This window comes from Rhinoderma darwinii, chromosome 8 (genome assembly GCF_050947455.1).
Source record: "Rhinoderma darwinii isolate aRhiDar2 chromosome 8, aRhiDar2.hap1, whole genome shotgun sequence".
NCBI lineage: Eukaryota > Metazoa > Chordata > Amphibia > Anura > Rhinodermatidae > Rhinoderma > Rhinoderma darwinii.
The window spans coordinates 16,330,613-16,351,947 of NC_134694.1; the positions used below are offsets into that span (position 1 = coordinate 16,330,613).

General features: G+C 43.3%; 1 protein-coding gene and 1 long non-coding RNA gene across 10 annotated transcripts in view; one reads left to right on the forward strand and one right to left on the reverse strand.

Annotated features, from left to right (window-relative positions):
* The window catches only part of IQSEC2 (IQ motif and Sec7 domain ArfGEF 2), a 216,165-nt gene that overhangs the window by 76,770 nt on the left and 118,060 nt on the right, over positions 1 to 21,335 (reverse strand). The gene's annotated exons all lie outside the window — the stretch shown is intronic.
* Positions 7,856 to 20,474, forward strand: LOC142659311 (uncharacterized). Its single transcript, XR_012850307.1, has 3 exons — positions 7,856 to 7,919; positions 9,006 to 9,124; positions 20,303 to 20,474. It is a non-coding gene; the product is annotated as an uncharacterized LOC142659311 (long non-coding RNA).

The following is a 21,335-nucleotide window of genomic DNA, read 5'->3' on the forward strand; positions in this document are numbered from 1 at the left end:
GTACAGAAAAAGGGGAATGGAGGGAGAGAAAGAGCAAAAGAATGGGATGGAAAAGATAGAAAAGGGAGGGGGTAGAGTAGATAAAGATGGTGAAAAAAAGCGAAGACAAGAAGAGAAAGGGGAAAAGGTTGGGGAGGGAGAGAGAAAAAAGAAAAAAAAACACAGAGTCAAGAAAAAGACAGAACTCAAAACACAAGACAACAGTGACAGCGTTCACCCTAAAGACGGGAGACATGGGCCCTGAAGTGGCGCACACACAACTCAGCCCAGGAAGCATATGGCACGTGCCTATGGCAAAGCAGGGACAGTTTTCTTCTTTCTTTATAAACTTTTTTGCTACTTAGTCATCTGCCTTTACCGTTCATTCATTGCCCCTTCAGAGATAAAACAACTACTTATAAGGCTTGGGCAAGGCAACCGATCCCAAAAAGATGAAAGCCGCCAGCAAAGGAACCACATGGTGAAATCTTCATGACTTATACATGGAGGAGCATGAGAAGAAGGAGAGTCAACATTGGCACCTTCTTCCTCAAACTGTTCACCAAAACTAAGGACGTGTCATGGACAACTACAATGGGTCTTAAAAATGTTGACTTGATGAGGAGGATGTGTCAACCAATGAGATTAATTTATTTCCTAACAGGCACTACAGAAATAGAGCTGGAATCTGATTGATGACCACCTCAACCAATTTTTTTAAATACGTACCGGGCATCTGCGTAGAAAGATGAAATAGGAAAAACTGAGCAAAATTAGTGCAATCCAAAAACGGGGAAGCGATCCATACCATCCTATTAAATTGTGGCTCTTCTATTTCAAAATTACTTTGGAATAAGAACTTCGGTTGCTATGGGAAACGTCTCTACTTTTCTTTTGGCCAACTCTAAGTCAGTCAATTGTATACGAGCCATGAGCCCAGATATTCATTCCAAGAACATCTCATCATTTTTTCAGTTATTTGAACCATAGTAGCCATGTTATTTGCTTTCATGCGGCCTTTTTTTCCCCATCATACAACTTATGTGGCCCACATAACAAATAATCAGCCCAAAATTCTCATAATGACCTATTTGTTGAATGCGGAATAATCAAATCTAGTACTCCTTCGTCCAGTCCAAAAGAAAAAGACTGGTTCCAATGCACAGGTGGATTAGATATCTGTATAGCCATTACCCAATAATATTGTTTACTTTTAAGGCAATACTTACCCCAATATCATGTAAATGTGTTGCTCCTCTATTAACTACAGCATCTAAAGGGTTCAGCTTTTGCTTTGTATATATTTATCATTGCATTGTACGAGCATCTGCACCCACTAACCCTTGATCCCATCACCCCTAACCCAGAGGTGGGCAAAGATACGAAAAAGTTTTAGAGTGTGTTCTTCAAATAAACAAGTCTGGGCCCTCACGGCAAACCAAAAATGTCGGTCTGAATGAGTTTATGCAGCCGAAAAGGCTCAAACAATTTAATTAGTATAATACACTTGGAAACTTTTAGGCCCAGGTCAGAAGTAAAAGGTGTTGTCTGCTTTGGCTAATGCCTTTTTGTTACAAGGGTCCACTGATAAGCTCATCACGGGAAGTTCTGCTCCTGGAGACCCCAGTGATCAGCTGTAATAGGTGTTTAATTTACCTACAGCGCCACCACAGGTGAAATGAAGCATTACACGGTTCCCATTTAAATCAATGGGCTGTCTATGCAAGGCACGGATGTGTGCGGTCCTCTTGAGTGAGAGACACTCTTTGTAGCCATTCTTCTTTTCTAGCTAATAGATGTAGATCCTGAATTGGGGACCACAATCTATGGCCTCATGCACACAACCGTAGCCGTGTGCACGGCCGTGATTTTCGGGTCGGCCGGCTGCGGACTGTCAGCGGACTGTCAGCCGCAGGCCGCCCGCAAATCGTGGGACATGCACATGGCCATTGTTTTCAATGAGCCCGGACCGCAGAAACGGGCCGTAATAAGACATGCCCGTTCTTTCTGCGGTCCGGGCTCCCGGGCCGTGCACGGACCGCAAAAACTACGGTCGTGTGCACGGCCCCATAGAGAAGAATGGGGCCGCAATTCTCCCGTGGATTTTCGGGGGAATTGCGGCCGCAAAAACACGGTCGTGTGCATGAGGCCTATAACTTAGTATTACATAATAGGGAATTTGAAGATGTTTGTCCTTTTTTTTTTTTTTTTTTAAACCAGACAACCCCTATATAGGTGTTGTCTCATCACAGTACCGGCTCTCGACACCCCCAGATTTTGTTGGGAGAAGATTCAGCCAGCTATAAATCTTGTATTAGGGCTTGTCCACACATAGTAACATAGTTAATACGGCTGAAACAGCGGAATTGCAGCGTATTCACGGACGGAATTGCGGACGGAAAATATGCCGCAGAATATAGTAGCAGCAAAGTGGGTAAGATTTAAGAAATCTCATTCACATGCTGCATAAAAATTCAAACCAAAAATATTCCTGCTGCGGAAAGTGGACTGAATTGCTGCGTTTTTCAGAGGCGAGGTCTCCCAGGATTGTGAAAAACACAGCAAATTCCGCAACATTTTCTGCAGCAAAAACCGCAGGAAATAGTGCATTTATGCCACAGCGGAATGTCTGCTACTTTCAACGGAATTACTGTAGAAATTTTCTGCAGCAATTCCGTTACGTGTGAACAAGCCATTACACAGCAGACATGTAGATGCATGGCTCAATCAAGTCCACCTCTTTGGCTTATATAGGAAGACACCCAGCAGAGGACCCACTCTATAAAGTCTATATGCCCTCCTAGGGCATATATACAAGGGTTTTTCCCGTCTGTTTGTTAGGGCGTCATGCTCACTGATGCTTTTTTTTTTTTTTAAGGGCTCACAATTCTATAAAATACGGGATATTAAATACAGACATTATCTCAACCCAACAGGTAGGAGATTCATTACAACCCAATTGGCCTGACCTACCTGGAACTAGCCCTATGCATGCACACTTGACAACAATCATAGACAGCTTAGATAGGTAGCACAACACAACATGACTCCGCTGTGACTAATGTACATGAGAACGGGAAAGAAAAAAAGCCAAGACAGAGGAAGAGAAATAAGAAGAGAGAGGCAGAATATGAAACATGTACAGGAATGGAACAGGCCAAGAAAATGGGTCTTGCGTTTGGGTATTTTGGGACTCTGTAACAGAGGAATCATGGGCCTTATGTATAGACACAGGTGCAGAAAAAAGTGGAAAAGTTGCCCATGCCAGTCAATCAGATCTTTCTCCAACCTGTCTTATAAAAATGAGACCTGGAATGTGAATGGATTCTATAAGCGATTGCTCCACTTTTCGTCTTCACTAAGTTTTATACAGCTGGTCCAAGATATTATAATATGCCCCCTAACTTTCCCCCAAATGCTTACCTAAATTTGAGAGCATGATAGTAAAAGTGTGAAGGTAAGTTGACAGAGGTGTTGGCAAAACTTTATTTCTTCCTCAAATGACAATTCCATTAAGAATAGGATCGTCCATGACAATGCACATTACAAATGGCTAAACTGTCAGACACCACCTGTATATACAGAAATAAACCTATCTATATAATGGCATTGGATTAAAGGGATTGTCCCATCCCGTCAACTCCTTTAGCCTAGCAGCATAGATTACATGTAATACAGCCGATGGCAACTTCCCCCAGTAAAGCGAGCTGTTTGATGGGGGTCTCAGGAGCCGATTCACATATTAAGGAGGTTGTCTGTGAAGAGACAACTCTTCTATTCCAGTTAAATCAGTTACGGGCGAGGAGCAACATAAGACTACCACGTCAGACCGCATAGAGGGGACGCTCAAACAACCGTGCACCCAAGCAACTATGCCCGGTGGAGACTGAGGATAAAAAGGGACCTATGCCATATAAGAGAACAGAAGTACTTGTTGAGTTGTGACGACATCTTACATTAAAGGGCTTTCGCCACCATAATCATCAAAGGGGTTGCCCAGGATTAGAAAAATAGGCCTGTTTTCCCCCACAATTATGTCCATGGGCTGTCTCTAGTATTGTAGCTATTCCTAATTTAAGTAAAAAATGCAGACATTTTTTTTCTAATCCTGGATAACTATTTTAATTGCATATGGATTAACAATCCCATCAATGTCCGATCGGCGTAGGTCTACCCACTGGAAATATCACCAATACCTGTAATGAATGTTCTGTGAGGCTCAATAGAGTAGATCAGATGATGCGACAATTCTCCAAATGAGTCCCACCCCCGATCAGTGCTATGTCAGAGCTACAACACAGCCCAGTTAAATATTTTGCCCTGGGACCAGGAGCTGCTAGATACGCCTTTGTTCAGATCAGTGGACATCCAGCAGCTGGGACCTTAACCAACGAAGAGAACAAAGGAGTCTGTTCCAATGGGGACAAGCACATAGAAACCTATGAGCGAGAGTTCAGTGTCTGGACTGTATATAAAGTCAGAATACAAAAATTCTGTCTCTCGTATAAAAGTGCAACATACAAACCCTTAGCTTAAAATAGTATGGAAAATCTCAAAACAACTATATATAAACACATTGCTTTTGTGAGGTCAGACACTGATGTTGGAGGAGAGGGCCTGGCTCACAATCCCTGGTTCATCCCAAAGGTGTCGGATGTGGTTGAGTTAAGGGCACTGTGCGGGCAGTAGGGTTCTTCCACGCCAGACTCACCTAACCCTGTCTTTATGGACATTGTGCACTGGGGCACAGTCATGCTGGAACAGAATAGAGCTGAACTCCAAACTGTTCTCACAAAGTTGGAAGCTACAATTGTCCAACATGTCTTAGTTGCAGTGAGGGGAAATCTTAATTCTTCAGCATACCAAGAAGCCTAGACCAAAACCTGAAACAAAACCCCAATCATTATCCCTCCCCCACCAAACTTTACAGTTGGCACAATGCAGTCAGGCAGGTAACGTGCCCCTCGCATTCACCAAACCCAGACTCATCCATCAATCCACAGAACACGTTTCCACTGCACCAGAGTCCATCTGACGCTGGGCATTGTGCTTGGCTATGTAAGGCTTGTATGCAGTAGCACTGCTATTTTTGCATACGTGAATGCCAGAGGAGGTTTGGAGCTCTGCAGTTATTGGGTTAGCAGAGCGTTGGCGACTTTTATGTACTATGCGCCTAAGCACTCCTTGACCCAGCTCTGTAACTTTACGTGGTCTCCACTTCGTGGCAGAGTTGCTTTGGTTCCGAAACGCTTCTACTTTGTAATAACACTTCTCACAGTTGAGGGTGGATTATGTAAGGCTACATTCACACGAACGTAGCCCACCTCGGACGTGAAAAACTGCAGTCTCCCACGTCCGAGGTGGACCCGTGCGGAACGCGTGGTCACGGATCCCCCACAGACTACAGTCTATGGAGGGATGCGTGACACGCAGTAAAATAGGACATGACCTATTTTTCAACGGAGCGTTCACACGCTCCGTTGAAACAACGGTCGTGTGAATGGCCCCATTGAAATGCATGAGTCCGTGTGACGGCCGTTATTTTAACGGCCATCACAGGACGTGATTCACGCTCATGTGAATGAGGCCTAAGCGGCAAGTAGCAATTTCACAAACTGTTACATCGGTGGCATCCTATTACAGGAACACGCTGGTATTCAGTGATCTCTTTACAACAACCCATTCTATCTCAAATGTTTATATAGGCGACTGCATGGCGAGGTGCTGGATTTTCGACACCTGTGGCAATGAGACTCCATAAAACACCTGAATTCAATGATTGAGAGGTGTGTCCCAATACTTTTGTCCATGTAAAGAGTGCGTGCGTGCGTTATAATATATATTATATTACGCACACATCTATATCTGCGACTTATCGACTTTATAGCCAAATGGAGGACAACGAGCTTGTTCACACTTAGCTTTCCCGTGGGGCTCTAATCCCTGCCAGACCACCTGGAGACAGTTTACTAAAATATCTGCAGCATTTTCAGCAGACTGGATATGTACGGGCAAGGAGCAGTTGTCATGGAGATCCATTATACCAGTAACAGTTCATTTTCGGAATGGCACTGTGGGTCAAACACTTTTAGATCGTGAAGTGTAAACGAAGCTAAAGGCAGCGCACTTCACCATTCATGTCCACAATGCATTTCGTAGCTGGGCATTAAATCTGAAGGACACGGTAATAAGAAAATAATCATGGTTTTATTTTTAGTAGGAAATTATGACCACCGACGCAGATTCTATTTAAAGAGCATTTCCCGGTAAAAATCACGAAATTACCTAGAAATATAAATTCACATATTTAAGGAGAATTTCAATATTATACTCCGACATTTCTGAGGGATTCGGGTCTGGTACCCATGAGATACAGTTATGACTACTAGTCCCTGCATTACAGGCTCGGAGGGTGGAATACTTGACAACATCCCCAATTTTGGCAGGACAATCCCATGAATCGGACCACATTTATGCCATTTATGCAAATTTGCATGAAATGTGGGAATTCCAGTTGTCTTGGGGCGGTCCTTGGTAGAATAGGGCGGGGCTTAAAATGTCCTGACAAGAGTTCCAGCAATTACCACATGGTGCCTCTCGACCAATCAGGCAAAAAAAGTTTCATAATGAGCATATAATGCATGCTTCAACAGCGTCCCACACAGGAATTAAGGAATAGCCCCATCTGAACCATAATCCTATAAGCATCTTATAGACGCTCATTATAAAAGGTGACAGATTCCCTTTAATGGCACATATACAGCCCCTTTCACGCTTTGCTGTGTATGTGTTGTATTATTGTATAGGATATATGATACATGAACCATGAAGATCAGGATGAACACAACTATATTATCCCCGTGGTATCCAGTAGAAAGTAAAATTTTAACTCCAAACCTGCTGCTTAGTTTACGTTAGAGAACGCAATACAACACTCTGTTACGAAACCATTAACAGCCACAAGGTGGCGCTGTTGCAGCTTCTGTCAGCCGAGACCTTGACGGTGAAAAACATTCTGTAATTCTGGAGTCAAAACTGGACAGAATGATTCACTCAGGTTTTTTAGAATAAACGAATACCCAAGGAGAGACATTAATCAATAGGGAAATGAAATTAGAGATTTGTCCTTCCCGTGATACCTACAATTTATGGATAAAGATCTTTGAGGCTATAGCGTCGCTGCATATTCGTGGTGACCAGTAATTTCCAATTAGAAGCCATAAAGCTCCCCCAAAATTAAATAGTTGAGAACCAGCGATCAGTAGTAATCTGTGGGGGAACGGTCAGCAAGTGTTCAATTCCTCTGCGGCGCCACCACAGGAGAAATTAAAGGGTTTGTCTCATCACAGACAACCCCTTTCTGAATGCGGCCCCTGGGGCGATCAGCTGATCGCCCCGGATATCGCTCCAGGTAAATAACTGATTTTGCCAGTGGCAGCTGAAGGGGAAATATAGTATTGCATGCAGCTAAATAGCCACCCTTGTAATACAAGGATGGTTCGAGTCCGACAGAACGGGAGCCGCTCGTTCAGAGTGGCTTTGCGTTCTGGATCATAGAGCAGCGACTGTAATAGACAGTCCCTCTGAGTATTACACAGTTCACATTGAAATCAATAAGCCGTTCATGTAATGCTGCGTCAGGGCTCCGTTCAGGGGCTCCGTCTGAGCTTTCCATCAGGTGAACCCATGAACGGAACCCTGCCTGAAACAAACGGTAACCATAGGAAAAACATGCAACAAAAAGCAGATGATGTGATTTTTGCGGCGGACTGTGTATACTTACCCAGATCTCTCTGCTCCTGCGTCCAGTCCAGCCTCCAGGTAAGACATTTCATCCCATGTGACTGCTGCAGCCAATCACAAGCTGGAGCGGTCACATGGGATGAAACATCATCCTAGGAAGCGAGGCTGCAGGACGTCAGAGGGACGCGTTGCTATGGGTAAGTATAGACTTTTTTTTTTTTAGTGCGGTTTCCCGCAGCAGACAATCCGGCTGAAAACCTGCAGCACATTTTGGTTCGGTTTTGCAGCCAGAATTCCCTACGGCGTCCAGGGCAGATAAACGGTGTAACTTTACGCCGCGTATCTGCCCTGTGTGAACATAGCCGGAGGAGAAAAAAAAAACAGAACACAACAGCTATGAATTTAATAAGAATTGCATAACGCACACTATGACTCATGCCTTACAGTGAATTACAAATGTGAGCACTTATTCAGCCCAAAAAAATGGATGCCTCCAACTGTGAAAACGAAAAAAAAAAAAAAATTAAAAAATTATCCCGGCCTTCAGAACAAAATATGTGCATCTTTACCTACCACCCCCCCCCCCTCTCGGCATTTTTACAAGAGCCGATCAATACCTAGCACACTAGCTATCGTAACAGAAGCCCCTTGATACTGCATATTGGCTACAGCAGTTATGTTTATATATGGTTTCACTTGACCAGTGGTCCCCAACCTGCGGCTCTACAGCCATCGTGAAACTCTAACATGTCCTGAAAGAATGCTGGAAGTAGTAGCTCCACAACAGCTGCAGAGCCACAGGTGGGAGATCACTGTTGTGGAACTACAACTCCCAGGTGATCTCATTGTTTTTTTTATACTATTAACTAGTGCAGTGGTCTCCACTTTATACTCTCCAGCTGTTGGCAGCGGCTGTCAGGGCATGCTGGGAGTTGCAGTTCCACAACAACTGGAGAGCAGCAGACTACTGTGCTAATTGATGGATAGAATTATAGATGATCAGTCACCAGGGGAGCAACTTAATTTAATAATGTACTAAGCCCCCCAACATCCGTACTAATGTGTCACAGTGCAGGCCCCGATCTAATCTGTCACAATAAGATTTTGTAGTTCCACTGGGCAAACCAGCTCCAGACCTGGAAATATGAACCCCAAGACCGCATGGAGCCCTACATGGAAATTACCACTCCTTCGACGGTCTTGAATGCTGCAGTTCATTTGCTTCAATGTATCGGCAAACAATGGAATGATAAAGGATTTATAGCTCATCTTCTGATCCACAGTTCTGGGTCATTTGTATTATGGCACCCTAGAGTCTAGACGTCCAGATCTCCAGAACTGAAGCAGATATGCCTGGTGGAGCACCAAAATCCCACGGTGACGGATCACCTTTAGACTATAGGTAAATATATCTCCTGTCAGAAAGGGAATATTGCATGCTTCTGTAAAATCACAGAGTTTAGTGCAACCGTACAGTCATTTTGGAAATTGGCGTAAAATAACGAAATATTTCAGACGTCACATGGAGACATGGAGCTTTCTTGTCCTCTATCAGCTCTTCTACATATCAGTGTTTGTGTACCCTTGGGCTCCATGACAGAAGTCAGTCCCTTGGCATCCTTCTCAGCAATAGCACAAATCCTTTAATATTTCAACAAAATTGTCTGGGCAGAATCGGAGATTAAGTTCCTTGGAATCCCTGCCAGTTTGCATGTCTTGTTACGCCTCATGCACACGGCCGTGTGTGCCATCCAAATCCCGTCAGTGATCAGAAAGAAAGGACATGTTTGATCTTTCCTCGGATCGGAGACTCGGGCCATTTTTCAGAACCGAATTACCCGCTAAAGTGAATGGGTCCGTGAAGACTATCGGGTGCCACTTGGATGACGTAAAAAACGGCCCGAGTGGCACAACGGTCGCGTACATGAGGCATTAGGGAATGCCACTTGAGACGATCAGGGCACCTTTACAATTCAAGGGACTGGACATCAGGTACCAGATTGTATTTATGTTCTCTCAATCATTAACATTTCTTGCGATAAAATAACGGGGCCCCTTTAATGAATGTACTTTTCATTAACCATTCTGGTGCTAGATGCTAGCCCGCCTCACCTTCATTGAAGCCATAAATGTTTAAATGACTTGGCACTAGACTTGTTATGGGTAAGGGATAGTTTCCATTAAATACACATGCTTCCAAAGTCTAAAGGAATGTAGAGACCTTACCCCAGAGCACTTACTATCTATCTATATGACTCGATGTAATTTAAAGCTTGGTGCTGAAGGTTACAAGGTTGAAATAGTAATCTGTTCCCTTGATCCATAGATTGCGTAAAACAAAGAGCAACACGTAAGACAGAGGATGCTTGATCGGCTCAAAATATACCACTTTACAGCAGCATCACTTGCAGTGACTGGTGGAGTAATAACAAGAAGTATATATATGTCCACTGCAACTCTACAGCGCCCCCTAGAACAGCAGTCTGGCTCTCTATTCTGGAGATCCCCCTATAACATAAGTTTGGCTCTGTAGTCTGGAGCACCCCCTATAACAGCAGTCTGGCTGTGTAGTCTGGACCTCCCCCTATAACAGCAGTCTGGATGTGTAGTCTGGACCACCTCCTATAACAGCAGTCTGGATGTGTAGTCTGGACCACCTCCTATAACAGCAGTCTGGATGTGTAGTCTGGACCACCCCCTATAATAGCAGTCTGGCTGTGTAGTCTGGACCTCCCCCTATAACAGCAGTCTGGATGTGTAGTCTGGAGCGCCCCCCTATAACAGCAGTCTGGCTGTGTAGTCTGGACCACCCCCTATAACAGCAGTCTGGATGTGTAGTCTGGACCTCCCCCTATAACAGCAGTCTGGATGTGTAGTCTGGAGCGCCCCCCTATAACAGCAGTCTGGCTGTGTAGTCTGGAGCGCCCCCCTATAACAGCAGTCTGGCTGTGTAGTCTGGAGCGCCCCCTATAACAGCAGTCTGGCTGTGTAGTCTGGAGCGCCCCCTATAACAGCAGTCTGGCTGTGTAGTGTGGAGCGCCCCCTATAACAGCAGTCTGGCTGTGTAGTGTGGAGCGCCCCCTATAACAGCAGTCTGGCTGTGTAGTCTGGACATCCCCTTATAACAACAGCATTCTGGCTGTGTAGTCTGGAACACCCCCTATAACAGCAGTCTGGCTGTGTAGTCTGGAGCACCCCCTAGAACAGCAGTCTGGCTGTGTAGTCTGGAGCACCCCCTAGAACAGCAGTCTGGCTGTGTAGTCTGGAGCACCCCCTAGATGAGCAGTCTGGCTGTGTAGTCTGGAGTGCCCCCTATAACAGCTGTCTGGCTGTGTAGTCTGGAGCACACCCTATAACAGCAGCTTGGATGTGTAGTCTGGACCGCCCCCTATAACAGCAGTCTGGATGTGTAGTCTGGACCACCCCCTATAACAGCAGTCTGGATGTGTAGTATGGAGCACCCCCTAAAACAGCAGTCTGGATGTGTAGTATGGAGCACCCCCTAAAACAGCAGTCTGGATGTGTAATATGGAGCATCCCATTTAACAATAGTTTGGCTCTTTAAAATAAACGGTTGCAGGAAATGCTTCTATGGTAAACTGCATCTAAAAACAACTAGTCTGATGAGGCCTAAATACTTACTTTATATAAAACAGAGAATACCTTGACATAGGCATGCACCTCTAAATGCATACAGCGTGCATGCCTGTGCCCGGACAGGACAAGCTAGTCAATGGAAGATTCATAGGGAAACAGAACTACCCAGTACCAAACCATTTAATTCCCTGGGCAAAATTAATAAAATGTTAAATCTAAATGACATAAAAAACAAAACAAAGACCTCACATAAAAAAACATACATCCCCTGCAGCATCCGGTCCATTACGGACTTCTAGAGAACCGTGGTCTTTGAAGCAAGAGAAAAATGTGCAAATAACAGATAAACTATAGAATCGAGGCGCAGGCCAAGCGTACGTGATGCTCAGACGAGAGACGCCCTTTTATTAGTGAAACTGTGTATTAACCCTAAAGTTTTATTGCACCCCAAAAATAGAATCAGCGGCTTGAATACAGCCCATGGTGGAGACCCCGACTTCCTACACTGAAGGGTTTATATGATTGAGACAGACCATAAATTGGTTTATACATGCAAGGCCGAAGCACTGCAACGTCCCCAGAGAACCAAATAAAACCTATAAATGATCTGAAATGTAGCCTAAAGGGTCCATGGCCAGCACATGCCCCTATGATGCAGCGGGTGAAGGGCAGAGCCAGTGCAGAGCATCACGGCTACAGCTGCAGAATGACTCACACTCAGCAATTAACATGGAAGGGAGGGGGTGGGGGAGGGGCTATTTTGGAAATACTTTTTTTTTTCTTGTACAGTTTACCAGCGACAGTCTCCAAGGCAACTGTGCGGCTGAACGGCAACGCAATATGGAAGTGTGAAAGATAGTTGTCTTTTAACCCCGTGTTTTAAATTGCTTAGTGTCCCGATAATAAAAGGTTAAAGCCATAAACCAATTTCTTATAGGCAGAAGGGGCAAAATTAAGGGGGTTGATCCTAGAGCTGGACGAGAAAGGTGCGGATTATTGTATTTGTCTATTTGGCATTTGGGCGGTCCGGCAAGTCCTAATAATAAAAACATAGGAGATGTAAAATGGCTTATATGAAAGGGATACATTTCAGGGATATGTCTGACAGATGCTCTGGGACCCCGCACCTATCTCCAGAACGGGGATCACCCAAACGCCATCCTGCCTTATGAGGCGGCCGGGACATCCAGGAGGAGAATGAACAGAAAGGTGTCCTCGTGTGTGCAGCTCTATCAATTCATACCTATGGGAGTTACGGAAACAGCCAAGCCCACGGGACGGGGGTTTAGTGTCCCCCATTCTGAAGATAGGTGCAGGTCCCAGAGCTGGAACCCACATCTGTAAGACACTTTCAGGCATACCCATTGGATATGCCATAAATATTTAAGTTAGAATACCACTTTAACTGCTACAGATGTCTGGGTCGCCAGCCTGCTATCAGATTATTGTTATATAAATCTGGCTTGGCACCATTTTTTGTTTCATGCCAGAGTATTGGAATTTCCAGACCATAAAGGTGTCTGATTAATGTATATAGTTATTAATGGAATTGTTAGATAGTACAGGGGAGCACAACATTTTCTGGTCCAAGGTCCACATGGTCAGATTGTGCTACACCCAAAGGTCACAATAAAAAACTTAAAGGGGTATTCCCATCTGAGACATTCATAGTATTTGTCATTACTAAGGCTTTAAGTTTTGGGTTATGAAGGTGTAGGAAACGTGTACCTCTGAATCAGCACAAGCTTGCGTCATGCCCAGTGGACGGGGTGTAGACTCATCTCTATGAATCTCTACAAGTACATGCTGTTCTGGAAAGTATTCATCACAAGCAGTTTGAAAGGTTGCGAAATTCTCACGTGTATTGCTTTTCTGTATATGTGTAGGAAAACCTGTAAATCAGGACAGTATATGATTGTTGTCAGTCTATAGGGGCATGAACACAAGAATAATGTCAAAGCCTATAAAGGTATATGGGGACAAGTCACAGTAAGCTTTAAGCGGTTATCCCCATCACAGAGGGTGAAGGCTTATCGCTAGGGTACGCAATTACTTTCTGATCGGTAGGGATTTGACTGCCGGGACCCCCAATGTTCCTGAGAATTAAAGGGGTTTTCCATTGTCAAGGGTAGGCAGGCCACGGAAAATACCAGGAGGGTTCTTAATATATTAGACTATGTAAACAGGAAAGGAACCAAAGCAGTTATGGTGACTCTAGACGCAGAAAAAGCTTTTGACAGGGTAAATTGGTCATTTGTCTTTGCAGTTTTAGAAGAAATGGGATTTGAAGGTTCTATTACAAACGCAATCAAAGCTTTATATACAGTCCCGTCGGCAAGAGTTTTCGTTAATGGTGCCTTATCTAAAGATTTTGAAATAACAAACGGGACAAGACAAGGATGTCCATTGTCACCTTTGATTTTTGTCCTCTCTATAGAGCCTCTGGCTCAAGCTCTTAGACAGAAGCAGGAGATTTCAGGAATAAACATAGGAGGGCGTGAGCATTGTATATCCTTATATGCAGATGACATAATATTAACCCTAGAAAAACCAAAAACCTCAATGGCAGCAGCATTCCAGATCATACAGGAATTTGGACAAATAGCGTTTTACAAAATTAACATGGGGAAATCCCAAGCTATATCTTTGAACTGCTCACCAGCAGAAAGCGAATTTTTGAAAAAAGAATTCCAGTTGGATTGGCAACAATCTCACATAAAATATCTGGGGATAAATATCACTCCCAAAATATCGCAGTTATATCAAGCCAACTATCATAGTATGTTATCCCAAATGAAATTAGAACTGAAACAACTAGCAATAAATGAAGTCTCATGGATAGGACGCATAGCAGCTTTTAAAATGCTAGTACTTCCGAAATTACTTTACCTGTTCCGGACACTATCGATTAAAATGCCCTTTTCCTTTTTTAATAAAACAAATAAATTGTTAAACGCATATATTTGGCAGAAGAGGAAGCCGCGAATAGCGGCTAGGATTTTGAATAAAGGGAAAAAATGTGGGGGCTTGAGTTTACCAAATATTCAGCATTATTATCTAGCAACCCAGATATCCCAATTGAAAGACTGGTGGGTGGGAGACACCTCCAAACATTGGGTACATATTGAAACATCAGTATCCCCCATAACCAATTTAAAAGCTCTTCTGATAGGAGAGCTACATTCCAAGGCGCATCACTCTCACTTGCCATATTTTCTTGCTACCTCCTTACAAAATTGGAATAAATTCCACACACTTAGCGTTACTTCTACATTCTCTATACTCCCAAATGCACCGATAGAAGTACTAGAGCTCCTTATACCTGACCTGAACCTACGGTCTTGGAAGGAAAGGGGTATTACACAGATGTCATCTTTGATAGAGGATAACCAATTGGTACAATTTAATTTCTTACATATCCAATTCAATATCCCAAATACTGAATTTTATAAATTTCTGAGAATCAGACATCTCATGCAAACGGATTGTCCGTTTGAGGTTACAGCCACATATTCAGAATGTGGTCTCAAACCGGAAGGCTTTTTAAAGGACTGAGGCCTATATATGATCTTTTGGGAGCTAAAAATATGTTTGAAAAGTCTACATCCTACCTTGCTTGGGAGAGAGAACTAGGGAAGGTACATTCGGAGCAGGAATGGACTAGTGCATTTACTTTCATAGCAAAACATTTGAAATGTACTCTTCATTATGAATCAGGGATGAAAACGATACTCCGGTGGTATTACACGCCAGATAAACTTCAACGCATATATCCAGAGGCCTCACATTACTGTTGGAGGAATTGTGGAAGTAGAGGCACCTTGATACATATTTTATGGACTTGTCCATTACTCCAAAGCATATGGAGGACCTCATTCCAACTACTGTCAGACATAGTAGGGATTACACTAATTCCATCCCCTTCGTTAGCACTAGTTTTTTTAAACATTGAAGATATTCCGAGAGAATTTAGAATAATAGCCGCCCACATATTCATCGCGACCAAAGTAGCAATAACCAGGTATTGGAAAAGTATAACAATACCCTCAATGACAGAAATTATCGCACACGTTAATAGCACATGCTCACATGAGAAGATGATGGCATACAAGAATCATTCAATACCTAAATATGAGTCAGACTGGGATCCATGGTTAAAGAGTGTTCACAACATTATTTCTTAGAAAGGACAGGAAAATTTTTAAATAAGAAATGCAAATTAGGAGAGAAGAGAATAGAGAAATAAAGAGTATAATTTGCTAGGCCCCAAAAGATAAGATAAGATAGTACTCACTACGGAAAGGAATATTGTACATCTCATAGGTAATGGGTTATCTCAAATGTAAGGCTTAATTGCAAAGTTATAGTGTTTTCGCCTAATGGAATGTAACTTGATGGTATGTCGGTATAATATAGTATAATATAAAATATTTGCCGGATGATGCAAGTTTTACATACCTTATGCATTGAATAACAAATGTTTGTTAAATATGTGTTGAAAAATTTCAATAAAAATTTATTGAGTTAAAAAAAAAAAAGGGGTTTTCCAGGGCTTAAGCATAGGTCATCAATATCTAAGATTTCAATATCAGATCAGTGGGGGTCCAACTCCTTGTACGCACCAATCAGCTGATCTTCAATCTAGCAAGCGCCACATTCCCTTCATTGTTTACCATCGATGGATAGGTCCTCAATATCAATGTCTCAGAAAAAGACGTTGCCGCAGCACTGTTTCATGTGAACGGGGCCGTGCTGCAGTTCCTTGCACAGTATTTGGCCAGGAACGCGGCTGCGTAGAGAAAAATTTAAAAGGCGGCGAAGCGCTATGGTTTCTTCAAACTATGGCTGGATTCACACGAGCACATTACGTCCGTAATGGACGGAACGTATTTCGGCCACTAATCCCGGACCGAACACACTGCAGGGAGCCGGGCTCCTAGCATCATACTTATGTACAATGCTAGGAGTCCCTGCCTCTCCGTGGAACTACTGTCCCGTACTGAAAATATGATTACATTACGGGACAGTTGTCCTGCGGCGAGGCAGGGACTCCTAGCGTAGTACATAACTAGGATGCTAGGAGCCCGGCTCCCTGCAGTGTGTTCGGTCCGGGACTTGCGGCCGAAATACGTTTCGTCCATTACGGACGTAATGTGCTCGTGTGAACCCAGCCTTAGTATCAATGGTAGTCTCATCGGTTGAGCCACCAATGATCAGAACGTAATGGAATATCCTACAGATATGCCATCACTTTATGTGGTGGGTGTAACGATTTAACTTACAAGTATTTTTTGTGTCAACAGATCTTAGTCCAGAACCTGAATACACTACCTCCTCCTCTAAGGCTGCGTTTACATCTGGATTTGTTTCTTTATGTTTCTCCGTTCTGTCATAGTAACACAAAAACGAAAGAAACGTACACCAACAGCGTCCGATGGAACCCATTGACTTTAATGGGTTTTCCGTCATGGTGTCCGCCATCTGCAATGCACATGTGAACTTAATCCGAACTCAGCGGGAAATCACAGAATAACGTAAAGCACATATCGACAGAATCATCCCGAGCTGCCTGTAAATACAGACTCACCTATGTATCACCTCTCATTTTAAAGAAGCCTCTGCCATAGTATACAGCTGGCATACACTTCTACACTCAGATGGGAAGTGTTCTGATTGACAGGCGACGGCGCTTCCAAACTCCACATAGTCAATTATCAGCTCTCTTGTCTCCGGTCTTTGTATATTAATTCCTTAGCAACAGTACGGAGCCTCCCTTACTAAAGTAATGCCAGAGACAGGAGTGCCCTCACAGCAGAACATAGCCAGAGGCAGCAGAATGCCCAACAAACCCCAAATAATATGCTTTAATCCTACAGACGCGTATACGTAAGTGTGGTACTTGTAACGTAACATAGATTACTAATCTATTATTATCCTCTGAATAACTAACTGCAGACAGGGGAAAGGACCTTGGTATTACCAGTTACCAGCTCAGCCGATCCACTATATCAATGACACTGGCAATACAATGACAGCTGGTAGCTGCACATAGGCACCTTCTATTGTTTCGGTGACAAATATAAAAGCCGCCTTTAATGGTTGAAACTACTTTAGAGAACAGGTAGGCAATCTATAGCGGCTGCCGCGAAACGAAAAATCTCAGCATGTTCTACGAGAGCAAAATTTCCATTACAAAGAGAAAAAAGCAACAAAACAGTAAACACAACCTGTTAATAAGAGGGGAATCCAGCTAGACCCTTTATCTCAAATTTTACAGAGACCCATCTGACTATGACCGTGTGCACAGACCTTCACAAACTCCTCAAATGAAAGGGTAGTGGTCAGTGGCAGATTTCCCTATAAGCACAGTAGTTGATGGGTGGCATCTAAGGCAGCAGAAAACCTGTGCCTACAGGTTCCCGTGATGTGAGGCGCACTCTCTTTACAACTGCGTGGGATGCCGCGTTGATTTTCACAGGCAAAATAAAATCGCAGTTTGCTGCTCTATTCTGTCCGGTAAAACAATGGACACCATGCTGGAAGCCTGACAGAACCCATTAAAGTAAATGTGTTCTGCAGGGCGCCGTTGGTTTTGGTCTAGAGGCCGATCTGCCAGCTACGGTTTTTCATTATTCTGCTCCTATGACTGAGCAGGACAACGAAAAACCTAAATGCACACAGGAACGGAGCCTGTATCCTCAAATGGTGGTGGTGCTTCTTTGAGTGTTCAAATCCCATTGCTCAGATATTTCCACCAATGGAAGTCAAGGAGTTTAACCAGGGGTGTAGATATAGCAGGTGTAGAGGTGGCAGACGCACCTAGAAGCTAGTGCCTGATAGGGTCCAAAGGCCCCTCTGCCACAAAAGAAGACAGTATTATAACTGGTACATGATAGATGGGACGCACTATAAATTTTTGGTATTTGGGTATAAAAATTTGATCAAACTCACCACAATGACTCGGTATTACCTAACGCATTGGTCACCTCTTAATAAAAGTTACCCTACCGATTCTCAGTTCCCATCTAGAAGGCATCAGAAACCCCATCTGTTGTTAATTTGGTCCTTAATGCTAGACAACCATTTCTCTTGAGAACAGCACACGCTGGTTACCGTCAGCTATTCATCCCCCTTCTCTCATCCACATGACGCTCATTACAGTACTTGACGCATACAGCGTGTTCCATTCCTTGTGGGAAATCTGCACTGGGACATCAAGCACACGATCAGTTCTTTTGATATTTTCACGCCCCACCCTACAGTTGCCATTTTCACGCAAACAATTCTGCTTCATTAATACTGGGATTTGAAGAATTAAACAGTGAGAAAAAAAGAAATAAAAAGACTGAAGCCGACAGTCATCGACGTATCCAACCAATGACAAGCGGTCGGAACAATCATCTCTCAATGGAAATGTAATGATGGTTGAGGACGGATGACGATCTGTCCCAGCGGTTAGGAAACATTTGTCAGACATGCTTTACAATGTTCTTGGTCTCTAGATGATGATACTAGTCAGTCAGGGATTTCGATCATGCTAAGGCCCCATGCACACGGCTGCCTGCCTTTTCGGGCCGTGCTCCCATATAAAGTATGGGAGCACGGCCCGTAAAATAAGAAAAATAGGACATGCTCCATAATCTCAATTCTACGGCACGGACACCCATCTGTATCGATACGGAAAGGTGTCCGCGGCCAATAGAACTGAATCTGTCCGGTCCACGGTTTTACGGTAGTGTGTATGGGGCCTAATTTCGTTTGCAGCAACATTTCTGTGCTACTTTAGTGCTCTGATTCGCCAAATCTAGAAGCCTTCATATGAAGCCACTGAGGTCACTGAAGGAGGGGGTGTACTGGAATTGGGATAGTCCCAGAAACCAACCATGACAGCCTAAAGATGTGACTTGCGATGGAAGGGGAGTGAAGTGTTAACCTGGGGTGGAAGTTGTGTTGGGTGCTCGGTTACTCATTCAGACAATTGTGGGCCCGCAGCAAGAAGAACCCCATTTTGGTTTTGCCGTGAGGCTCCTCCCCCTTCCTGAACACTGCTGGGTAAAATTCACCGACTGGGTGAGTCATGTTCTGCTTTTAAACCACACAATTAATTTACAACTATTTGGCTTCAATTTTTAGACGGAAAAAAAAAGGTGACCATTGCTGCATGGGACCATACTTAGTAAGTCTTTCCTATGAGGTCATGAGTGGGATTTCACTTTCAATGAAGTCCAATAAAGTTGTTCTATAATAGCGAAGCCAATATAAAGGAGTATAGAGTGTGAGGGGAGAACTTTCATACGTACAATGACTATACCGACTGCTATGTGGACATTCACAAGTAAATGTAAACCACCTTACCCAGTACAAATGGTTTATGATCAACAAGTTTTGGTGGCCACCCATCAGCTATTTATTTCAATGCAACGGATGGTGAAACTTAGTGACGCCAGGTGATATGGGTTGTTCGCGATCATCCATGAACCATGTATTTTGGTGAAATTGATAGTAAATTTGTCAATTTCAGGAGGATCACTACTGGTAAAAACTGATGCTATACTGCAAAAATTTACCAAATGCAGCAATTAACTCAAGACAGTTTGCTTATCATAAGAATGAAAGGCTTGGCTCAAACCTGAGTCACATCTGCTCACATCTGGGTCAGAGCCTCCGTTGCAGATTCTGTCATATTTGCCATCCAAAATATCGCAGCATGCAGTGCTATTTTGTCTTGCAAAATTACGAAAACCATGACAAAACCCACTAAAATCAATGGCTTCCATGGGGTGCCGTTGGTTTCCGTCATACCATTGATCAGGCACTTCCATTTCCATGTCATTCTGTGATGAAACAGATCAGAAAAGCTAGTGCAGATGTGAACAGAGTCTAATGTGTGTGTAAACTACTCTCAGCCCGATCAGGTGCTATTTTTTTTTAAATTTAAATTTATTTATTTTTACCAGTATTGGACAGTTTGTGTTCTTTACAGGGACCATGGGAGCAGCTCTGTGTCCAGACTGTGAATGTGGAAGCACCTCTCTACCTTTCCAAGCAGTAAGTCACAGCACAGCAGCTGAATTATTCAACAAGCTGCACAGAACCAAGGCCTCATTAGTCCATCACCTTTCAGTTCAAAAAATAAAAACTCTTCGGAAATACTACACCTTTGAAATACCAAACCTTTCTGTGCTCAGAACGGAAACTGATTTTAATTAGCAGAACTCGAAGCTACCAATCTTCTATTAAAATACTGTATTTACAGTGAATATGTTAATATTTGCACAAACGTGGATTCCTGACAGTCCTGAAAGTCTACCATTGAACATTTCGTTTTTTTATCTTAAAAGTTCCAATATTTTGTCCGGATTAATTTTATAATCCATCCATCGTAGCTCCAAACCCCCTGCAATGACAAATTTGAAAGAGAAAATTCTGGCTACCAGTAGGGGGAGCTTAATGCATGCTAAAAAGGTACAGTAAAATTCAATGATAAAAAAAAAACGTATGCGGTAAGCTCCCCCTAGTGGCAGATGTAGGCAGGTAGAATTGTATCATGTAGGCTAGGTCTACACGGCGACATTTGTCACGCAACAAGAAAATCGCCATGTCGCATCCAACATTGCAGCTATTGATTGCCTATGTGGTCGCGTTGCGACATGTGACCGAACGCAAAAAATCAAAACTTGCAAGATTTTGGTCGCAGGTCACTCGCGACGTGGCTTTTTATAGACCACAATGTAAATCACGTGCGACAGGTTTTTATACAGGTCATGAAAATATGAATCCCGAGTCAGTCGTGTGCAACTCGCACACAAATAGCGACAAAAAAGTTGTCTGACTTTAAGACATCAAATCTCAAACCTTTTTTTGTAGCGCGACGCTCATGCAGTTTGATGTCCTTCTACACTAGATCTACACAGGGGATTTGGTGCTCTGTACCAGAAAAAACAGAACTCCGACTTCTATAAAGGTATATTAAGAAATTATTCAGCACAGAAAGTTGAACCTAAAAACATGTTGTT